This window comes from Haliotis rufescens, unplaced genomic scaffold (genome assembly GCF_023055435.1).
Source record: "Haliotis rufescens isolate VD_foot unplaced genomic scaffold, xgHalRufe1.0.p SCAF_11, whole genome shotgun sequence".
Lineage (NCBI taxonomy): Eukaryota > Metazoa > Mollusca > Gastropoda > Lepetellida > Haliotidae > Haliotis > Haliotis rufescens.
The window spans coordinates 12,201,037-12,212,344 of NW_025963791.1; positions in this window are offsets into that span (position 1 = coordinate 12,201,037).

An 11,308-nucleotide genomic window follows, 5' to 3' on the forward strand; every position below is an offset into this window, starting at 1 on the left:
CCGAATGTGGTGTTTAGCACGGAAAGACCAGCAACGTTAAAGACATTTTACAATCTGAAATTCGTCGTATTGAGAATAAATATAGATATAGATATATTACAATTGCCAAGTGATCGGACGGCGATTCTGACGATGACAGGCGTATCACGAGGGCCGATTACAAAACTATATATAAAGATGAAGATCAAGAGTTCACGTTCCACACGTGCACAGCCTATTACAAAGTGAATGCACCGTTTTTGAATCCAGAAAACAGTTTTTGGAGTATGCAGAAACGTCGGTGACTTCTGATAGAATCCCGACCGCACTAGGCAAATAGATAAGACGGAAATCAGGAAGCAAGAAGAGGTCGAATCGCCCTCAGTTACGCTCTTAAGTAGGTACAACCAGCCTTACAGAAAATGCTGCCCCAAAGCCTCTGGAATAAGTACCTTCCTTCAGCAACTGTAACAAAAGGCCCCTGAAGAAGGATAGTGATATTACTGAAACACTGGACCTATATATATAAATAGACATGGTACGTCACTCGCCATCTTGGCCGAAGTTGAAATCGGCTGTATCGTTTAAATTAAATTTAAATGTATGCATGTCATGTTCACAATACCTCCCCCACCCCCTCCACATACGACCTGCATGCCACAAACCATTTTGTGCAATGTATTACCTATATCGGGTGATATTATCGAAATATTGGCTCAGTCGCGGCTGTGGGTCACGGAAGTAAAGACAAATCTCCGCACTCAATGACCACTATCCTGCTTCCGGGGTCTGTGACTGTAACCTCAGCAGGAGACAAGACGATTCCACCATGATCAACCAAGGGAGGTCACTCTAAATCATAGTCACTGCCAAATGTCACATAATACCAGCGCGTCAATCAATGTTTTGCTTCAGACAACTATAATAGTAACAATACATAAGAGCAAAGTGCTGCCCCATATACTTATATATATGAAATCTGTCCTCCAGTCTTTTTACATCGCAGAAGATTTCCAGACATGTTTGTTAAGGAGGGACAAATAACAAAAAATATTTTCTTACCAGAGATCTGAATTGCTACAAATAAAGGACTGACAATCCTTGGTTTATATCACAAACAACAACCACACCCTCTCTGACCAAAAGACAGAATTGCCTTATACATATACACAATTGACTACAGATGATTTGTTGTTCTATCCGGCATGCTCCGTGGATTAGAAGAAAAGGAAATCTTGTGGATGTGGACAATGATATAATGTTATGTGGCAGTGTATATATAAAGTGAACGGCAAAAGAAAATTTGCACCAGATTGAAGTGACTGTGTTAATACACAAAACAAAAGTTTGAGGTAAAGTATATTTAATAAACCTACAATTCCACAAAGTACTGAACAACTCAAACTTGACATTTTGTGGTTAAATATTGTACACCAGACAAACAGATCAGTTGTCCAGATTTTCACTACAATTCATTCAATCACGGAAAGTGTTCACAAACACAAAATGTGTCACTTTAATGCCGAATGTGGCCACCTCGTGCCTCCATACATGCACAGACTCTGCTTCAGACGGAAAACGCCAAACGTCTGATGAGATCACGTGGCAAGCGATTCCATTAATCTTGTAAAGCTTGTTTTAACTCTTGCTTGTTGGCGGGAGGGTGTGGTCGGACTCTAACTCGCTTGTCCTAGATGTCCCAGAGTTGTTCTGTAGGTGATAAGTCAGGAGAACATGCCGGCCACGGTAAGACGTTGACGTTGTTGTTGTCAAGGAAGCCCACTATGATACGATCTGTGTGGGGCCTGGCGTGTTGGTACAGAACACCTGGGGTTGTTGCTGGAGGTAGGGCAGCACTATTTGACGTGGATGTCATCTCCGCACATTGAGGTTTCTATTGATGACGACGGAGGGCGTTGTCTGGTTTCCACAAATTCCAACCCACACCATAACGCCACCTCCATTGTAAGGAACGACTTGTTGAACGGTAAATACGCTTCTGTCATCAACTCTAAAGAAACAGAACCTGCTTTCGTTCGTAAAGACCATGTGTTGCCAATTCCGACGCTGCCACCGTCGCACTGCATTAGCCCATCGTATTCGTCTCCGTCGGTTGTGGTGGACACTGTGTTCAGAATAGGTGTTTACAAGATAATGGGCATTGGCTGAGAGAAAAGGCGACGACGAATTCGACATGGCTGTTAAGCTGGTCTTTGATATAGTTATATCCCAAGTTATATCTTCTCTTGGGGCAAAGTGGGTATTTCATCGACACATGCTGGCCTAATCGTCTAAGGCTGAGTTGAGTCCCTTATGACTTGCCAGAAACCTATAATTGTGGGTTCGAATCCCATTTCGCCCCGAATATGTTTCTAGGTTTGTCAGCACCATACCCATGCTCGTTGGTTTCACCGAAGTAGTAAACGTCTTAGACCTACATCACTTTCCTCCAACATTAAGCTAACACGCCGTGATACGACTGGAATACTGTTAAAAAATGGTGTTAAACCCAACTCACTCACTCACTCACTCACTCACCCATACAAACTTTGCTCGCGTTATAAAGGAGGCATTTGCTGATGATTAATTTAAACACCATCGTTGGCCCTTGTAATAGTGGGTGAGTGATTTGGTTTACACGATCCGATATAGCGCTGATAAACACAATCAGGGCGAAACTTGGATTCGAACCTACGATCATAGGTGTCCGACAGGACGAAGGAACCCATCTCCACACAGCTAATCGGCGCTGCCTTAGAGGAGTACGTTCCACCCCCAAAATCCCCTCCCCCTCGCAACCCCAATCCGTGATTTTAATAACAATGTTCAGGCTCAAAGCTGATAAGCATCAGGTGTCAATACATTACCGTCGGTTTCCTGGATCAGTAAGAACGTCATTGTGTCCGGATATTTCGGTTATAAACACTGGTTTAAGAGGCGTCGTAAAATCCCAGTGATTGTCCGCAAATTACGCTGAACTGAAGCCCATAACAGTTTGCTGATGTGACATTCAGTTTCTGAAATGAAGATTTATGAAACTGTCTCTCAATAAAGATGAGCCCAGAAAATCTCCTTATTTTATTAAACTGAAGAAATCTGGACTTGCTTGGCGTTTTTTGGATATTTTTGTTTCAGGGTCTGTCAATCAGAGACCAGCCAATCGGTTTCAGGAATATGGTACAGGCTACAATTGACAATAAAACTCGGAACTTTCAATATGAACTAATTCACAGAATTATTACTACAAATTAATTTTTACACAAAATAGGCAGGCGTGATGACATCTACTTTCTCGACATATATATATCAACATCCATAAATTCTCTTCCTTATGTGTACTTCTAAATGCCATGGATAAAAAATATATGAGAAACCTTATTTGTCCAAACACTGTAGACATACTTTGAGAGATATTAAAAAGATGAAACTTGGCAAAACTGATCATCAAGGTTGAAATTAAAGTGTCAAATGTTCTTAAAGGGAAACACAACACTAGTCTCTGAGAAAATGCCATCACAAGTCAGTATCTCGTGTGTCCGCGATTGGCATTGATGACTGCCGTGCAACGCCGATACATTGAATGAATGAGGTGGTTGATGAAGGCCATAGGCACTTGAGCCCACACTGTGAGGAACGCCTGACGCAGTTCAGCTGCAGTTGTCGGCCTTGGTCGGACGTCATTCAGCCGTCTTTGAATCTTGTTCCACAGGTGCTCAATTGGATTTAAATCGGGACTGAGGACTGGCCACTTCTGCTGGAGTGAGAATCTTGTTGCTCTCGCAGTGTGGGCACGGGCGTTATCATGCTGAAACGGCGACGTGCCAAATGAGGTATGGCGTGTGGTCTCAAGACTTGATCAATGTACCGACCTGCTGTGACACCATTGCCTCTCCCTGGACCGATGTTCTGGAAGACCAATTCGACACCGCACCATGATGCTCGGACCATCCCACGAGTCTCTTTCAACAACACAAGCATCTGGATAACGTTCCCCACGGCGTCGCCAGACTCTCTGCCATCTGCTGTTGAGATACAGTAACGGCTCTCGTCTGAGAAGAGGATTCTTCTCCACTGCTGGTGGCACCAATGCTGGTGCTGTGTTGCCCACTGAAGACGATCCCGGCGATGACGTGGTGTCAGAATGGGCCCTCGATGTGGCCTGAGACAGTGGAGGTGTCTGCTCGTCAATCGTCGACGCATGATGTCCGCACTAATGTGTCGCTGGTGTTTCCGCAGCAGTAACAAAGCGATCTTGAAGATGCTGTCGCACAATCTGACGATCATGACGTCGGGTGGTGACCCTTGGTCTTCCACTACGTGGTCGGTCATCTGTAGTGTTGGTGGTCTGGTACCGTTGCTGGAGCCTGTCAATGGTCCTTACGTGGATTTGAAATGCATTGGCTACTTGCCAGGCGGTTTGTTCAGCTTGCAATCGTCCAAGGGCTTGGTGTCGCTGATTTCTTGTCAATCTTGGCATGTGGTAGCAATTCAGTAACGAAAGAATTATATCCGATCTGGGTGGATTTTAAAGGGCAAGAAATGGGGGAACGCATATGCACTGAATTTGCACTGAACTCACGTGCATCGGGTTACCATGGCCGTGATGCGTTTGGGCCATCGGTTTTATTGCCATCTGCTTTGATTTTTTATCATCAAATTTCATTTTTCCGGACAACGTAATGTTAAATTTTAGAAAATTTGACAAACATTACCCAAATATTTAAATGACAGCTTATCCTGCAATGTTACTTGGGGTGACGTTTCTTTTGCGGTTCAGTGTATGTGGTGAAAATCAATTTAGGCGACAACCCTATCGTTCAGTAACAACATGTTTGATTTGACTTAACACTTTCTCATCTGGTACTATCCCTTTCCTACTCCTCCACTATCCTTCATATCTTCTATTTCGCTTTCCACTTAAATATGAAAACCGTGTTTTTTACTATCTAACAGACAAAGCCCTGTATCCTCTAGCCACGCAGGCATGCAAGGGATATGTATGAAATCGTGGCGTCTACATGTGATAATAAACCCTGGCAAAAACAGAAGAAAAAAGGAATATTATACGTGCGTGGTATTCGGTAACAGTAAACAATGCTTTTGTGATTACTACTTCACTCGATGTAAATAGCATCCGCTCAGATATATACCGTATTCGACGTAATAAGCGCTCCGCTCTAATAAGCGCCCACGGCGATATTTGCTAATATATTGGCTAGTGAACAATCCCAATTAGCATCCCTTCCGATTAATCAATGTACACAAGACTTATTTATTTGCGTATAATACGCACTCGTGTGTTATATGCACCCTTAATAGTGGGCAATTAATTTTGGAAAAATGTATCTGTCGCATGTAAACATTTCAGGCTGTCAGCATAAACAACGAAATTTATCTTTCAACTCTGTTATTTTCACCAAAGTAATATTCTTATAAGAGCCCCCTATTTCTAATTTGAGAGCGCCCTGTGCGCTTATTACGTCGAATACGGTATGCTCTCCCAACAAAAGTAGGTGATGTAAAAGTAACAAAAACCCAGATGAATACAGACATACAAAAAAAAGATATCAATGACAATGGATGGATATAAAAAAAAGGATAAGCCGTAACATGGCAATCAAAAGAACATGTTAGCGGTGCATTGTAAGAGTGCAAGAGCCCGGAAAGACGACAGAAGTGTGTATTGAGATATGAGCGTTGGAGATGACTTGATCAATAGTGGGTTATGTCCCTGGCGATTTGTCAAACATTTGTTTGTGCGGCGTGGCATGGTTCGGCTAACGTAACGGATGGCATTTGACGTCGAAGTGCACGTGTCCCGATCATGTCATGTTGATTGCCCGATTCTATCAATCGGCTGGGCACGCCATGCCATCACCATGGAACATATCATGCAATATCAAACTGTTTAAACATGATTTTTGTGGTCACAAAAAATGATTGTATTTTTGTTTTTACCTAGATGCCAGACAGCGCTGGCTCATGGACAAATCTGGTGATACGAACCAAGAGTAAGTGATAAGAGATTAACACCCTTGCGTGCGTCCCTGGTGGAACAGTCCGTGTCGACACCAGATGGTTGGGGAGGGGTGGGTAGGGTGCTGATTCAACAGCTTCTTCAAACAATTCTTCTGGTTCATCTCAGAACACTAAACGTCTACATGCTTTGCGATCTGATAAGGAAGTGTTACTCACAGTATCATACTGTCACAGATCCAAGAGTTATTGCCATTGCTCATGCAGATGACGATAAATTATTATTGAATCCATGTGCGATATCCAAGCCATTCAAAGTGCCTGTGGAGACGTGAACAACGTCAAACGCTTTCGAGGTGGTTCAATCCCAGAGGAATGTGCCCGGAGGTAGCAAGCAGTTAATCTATTGTCTTTACAGCAATTAGTCAACATCCGGCTTGTTGTCTCTGTACACAAGACGTTTCATTCTTCTCGAGGCATCAAACGGGACCGCGCTCGTTGTCTGGCTGAAATGAGCAGTGAAGAAGAAATCACAGCTGAATTGAAAAGTCAAGGAGTCACTCCTGTTAAGCGGCAAAACCCACGTCTCCCTTTTCACTTTCTCCATTTCAGTGTTTTTTTTCTTAATCAATTAAAACTAGTTACTTCAACGTCGGATTGGAGGTCTATGACCCAAGATGTAATACATTCCGTTGTTTCAAATGCCAGCCATTTAGACACGATGCCAAGACAACCGTAACAAGGCGGCATGTTTCCGTTGTGGTGGAGCTCATGACAGCTCAAAGTGCACAAAAATCAAGTGTTCTAACTACAGCTGTCAGCGTATGTTTCATGTGTTTTAACACGTGTCCAAAATATTAAAAACCTTAAACATACAACATTTTTTATGTAGAAGCAAAATAGTTTGTCCCATCTGTAGTTCATACTCCTTCCACCAAAACGTATTCAGCTGTCATTTTGTCACCACCTCCGGTTTCCACAGTTGATACAAAAATCAAGTGTTCTAACTACAGTTGTCAGCGTATGTTTCATGTTTTTTTTATAACAAGTATCCCATGTTTTTTTTTATAACACGTATCCAAAATATTAAAAACCTTAAACATACAACATTTTTTTATGTAAAAGCAAAATAGTTTGTCCCATCCTTCCATCAAAACGTTTCAGCTGTCATTTTGTCACTCCCTCCGGTTTCCACAGTTGATACAATATTGATAATATGTTCTGCCAGACTGCTCTTTATTGGGCCAAAGATCAGTAGGTTATCCACGATGAAGACACTCAGATACATCATAGAGAGCCAGTAAAATTACTCTCGACCTCTTCCTCCCACACGGAGAATCAGGTCTTGCCACCTACACGGAATTAAACACCATTAAACACATGACACTTAAACAGTAGCGAATCCACCTTAACTAAAAATGAAAATGAGGAGAAGGGTAAAGGCACTCCAAACTTGGAGGTTCCCCCGCCTCTTATAACCCCTGTAGAGGTTCATAACCCATCACTGTCAGTCCATGGTAATGGACCATGTTCCCGTTGAAGATTACCAGTTGAGCCACCATTAGTAACTCTTCTCATATTACCCAGTGGCACTGTAGAGGACAAAGGAATAATTTCATAGACTATGCATGCAATAATCACCTACAAATACTAATCGACACTAACTGATATCGTGCACACGGTATCGTGACTTTTCACCTCTGGGTGCTAAACCAACTCGAGGTTCTTCTCTCTTTATGAGGTTTATGAGGCAGCGTGTGATGAAATAATACCAAGCAAATATGATCTTAGTACACCAACCCGACGCTATCGATGCATTCATTTAAATGAACCAGTTCTGGCTTCGAATAATAAAACCAAATACACGCATGTGTACTGAGTATCGACTTCATCGTGCTCGTTATGGAGCTGAGTTGAAAATAGTCATAACAGTAAGTATTAGTTCATATGAACTAAAGAGATTATTATACTCGCGTGTGTCATACCTGATTTTACGGCACGAGAGTCCCGAGTGGAAGCTAGGAAAATACAAGCATTTTTACACGAACTTCTAAAAATCAGTATGACACAGAAGCGAGTATAGCACCCTCATTAATATCCATTCAATTTGATAAGATAGCGCTGATGAACATGAGAAGAACTATATATCCATAAGGGATAAAGATGCCTACTTGGTCACATGGTGAATCGATATATGCAGATCAATGTGATTGCGACTTAGTCCACCTGTTACATCAAGTTAAAGTTACACACAGTGTAATGCGCTTACCTTTAAGAACCGAGCAAGCAAGCGAGCGGGTCGTTGCTTTAACAACCAAGCAAGTAAGCGGGAGTTTGCAAGGTGATGGTATCTATCATTTGAAATAAATAACAATGTATGTTAAATTAATAATGCATTCAACGTGTTCACAACTGTTTACTCAGAAAGCTGTCAGACTACGTAAAGTATCACCACACCAAATTCGTCGTGAGATTAGGGACTGGTCCCTGTAACGGAACAAACATTGAATAAAATCAGAGAACAGATTACGAAGTAATGCATGATTTATCAAACAGACAACATATCATGCCGACAGAGGGCAAATACATGTTGCTATTTTGGGGATTCATACATCCATACGTCACATTTGGTGTGGAGTGTTTGTATACTTCCGTGATCTACAGTTTCGCCTGCAGTCATATCGAGTCATTGTAAGCGATTGACTGGAATAAATCACATAAATATTAGGTGTGTTGATGCAGAGGAAAATCTTAGGCAAGGATAACTGTAAGACAAACGACACTTGTGAACATCAGTGTTTGAGCGAGCAGCATATCCAATCTTTACGCCGACCAAGACGGTGAGCACGCATAAAAACATATCTGTCTCATTTCGTTGTGTCCTCTTTATCGATTGTTTTCTTATTTTAAAGTAGAAACACATAACGTTTGACCATAGTAAAATTTAAAGAATTATCAGGAACATGTTATGATTGAAAGGCCATTCTGGGTAACAGGTCAAGGTCTATTTCAATCAATCGGCTTTGTTGACAGCGCTTGAAATTATTACACATGCGCTTTTTAATGCGCTTATCTCGAACCATATGGATATTAAACTCATTGTAAATCCTTTAGGTAAGCCCGTGAAGATCGGGATTAAAATTGGTCTCTGGCAACGCATGCTTGTCGTAAGAGGCGACTAACGGGATCGGGTGGTCATGATCAGCGCTCGCTGACTTGGTTCGTGCATGTCTACGTATCCCAATTGCGTAGATCGTTATTCGTGATGATCACAGTATACTGACTCCGAGCCGACCAGTCCTTGTTTTAGCCCCTTAATGCCGAGCGCCAGACAGGGTAACAACAAGTACCATCTTTTAACGTCTTTTGGTATGACGCGGCCGGGGATCGAACCCCGGACCTTCCGCTGTCTGGGCGGACGCTCTACCACTAGACCACGGAGGCGGTCTATATGAGTTAATGTATGTGTGAACTTAATCCTACTCCCTCCCATTTAAGTGGCATGTCATGTGTTATTGTCGTCTTTTCAATTTCTTCACTCAAATATGTCCAGTTTGGGAAAGTGTCTGAAACATTTTTAGAATCGTGTTTAGTTTCATGCTCTGTATTAAACATTATCCATGCAAAATTGTCACATCATTCAAGCATTCTTCCTGTCATTTGAAGCGATTGTACATTTGTTAAAAAACGCATTCCTGACAATATTTAAGATGCCATGTTTCTGTGGCACCATTCTTGCTTTAATCCCAACTCCAAGGCACGGGGTTATGGAAATATGTGGGTATGAAATCTAAATACTTTTAGTTCAAACCTCATCCTCAACTGAGACGTGTTCAAGAGACAAACCCTCGCTATAGTTCCCGAGTGTTCGCCAGATCCCACACGGACGCAAAAGCACTCAGCAACAGGCTCGTGAATACGGCTCGTATCAGGCATAAGGAAACATCGACCACTGATATCATGCCAGTACAAGGAGTTACATGTGCCACTGACGTATTTAGCGAGATTTTAGGACCAGAACGTTCGTGTCCATACGTGTCGTCGCCCAGGCATAAAGAACATCGACCAATGATATCATGCAAATAATACTACTTACATGTGTCGTCGCCCAGGCATAAAGAACATCGACCACTGATATCATGCCAATAATACTAGTTACAAGTGTCACTGACGTGTTTAGCGAGATTTTAGGAGCAGAACGTTAGTGTCCACACGTGTCGTCGCCCAGGCATAAAGAACATTGACCACTGATATCATGCCAATAATACTAGTTACAAGTGTCACTGACGTGTTTAGCGAGATTTTAGGAGCAGAACGTTAGTGTCCACACGTGTCGTCGCCCAGGCATAAAGAACATCGACCACTGATATCATGCCAATAATACTAGTTACATGTGTCACTGACGTGTTTAGCGAGATTTTAGGAGCAGAACGTTAGTGTCCACACGTGTCGTCGCCCAGGCATAAAGAACATCGACCACTGATATCATGCCAATAATACTAGTTACAAGTGTCACTGACGTGTTTAGCGAGATTTTAGGAGCAGAACGTTAGTGTCCACACGTGTCGCCGCCCAGGCATAAAGAACATCGACCACTGATATCATGCCAATTATGCTAGTTACATGTGTCACTGACGTGTTTAGCGAGATTTTAGGAGCAGAACGTTAGTGTCCACACGTGTCGTCGCCCAGGCATAAAGAACATCGACCACTGATATCATGCCAATAATACTAGTTACAAGTGTCACTGACGTGTTTAGCGAGATTTTAGGAGCAGAACGTTAGTGTCCACACGTGTCGTCGCCCAGGCATAAAGAACATCGACCACTGATATCATGCCAATAATACTAGTTACAAGTGTCACTGACGTGTTTAGCGAGATTTTAGGAGCAGAACGTTAGTGTCCACACGTGTCGTCGCCCAGGCATAAAGAACATCGACCACTGATATCATGCCAATAATACTAGTTACAAGTGTCACTGACGTGTTTAGCGAGATTTTAGGAGCAGAACGTTAGTGTCCACACGTGTCGTCGCCCAGGCATAAAGAACATTGACCACTGATATCATGCCAATAATACTAGTTACAAGTGTCACTGACGTGTTTAGCGAGATTTTAGGAGCAGAACGTTAGTGTCCACACGTGTCGTCGCCCAGGCATAAAGAACATCGACCACTGATATCATGCCAATAATACTAGTTACAAGTGTCACTGACGTGTTTAGCGAGATTTTAGGAGCAGAACGTTAGTGTCCACACGTGTCGTCGCCCAGGCATAAAGAACATCGACCACTGATATCATGCCAATAATACTAGTTACAAGTGTCACTGACGTGTTTAGCGAGATTTTAGGA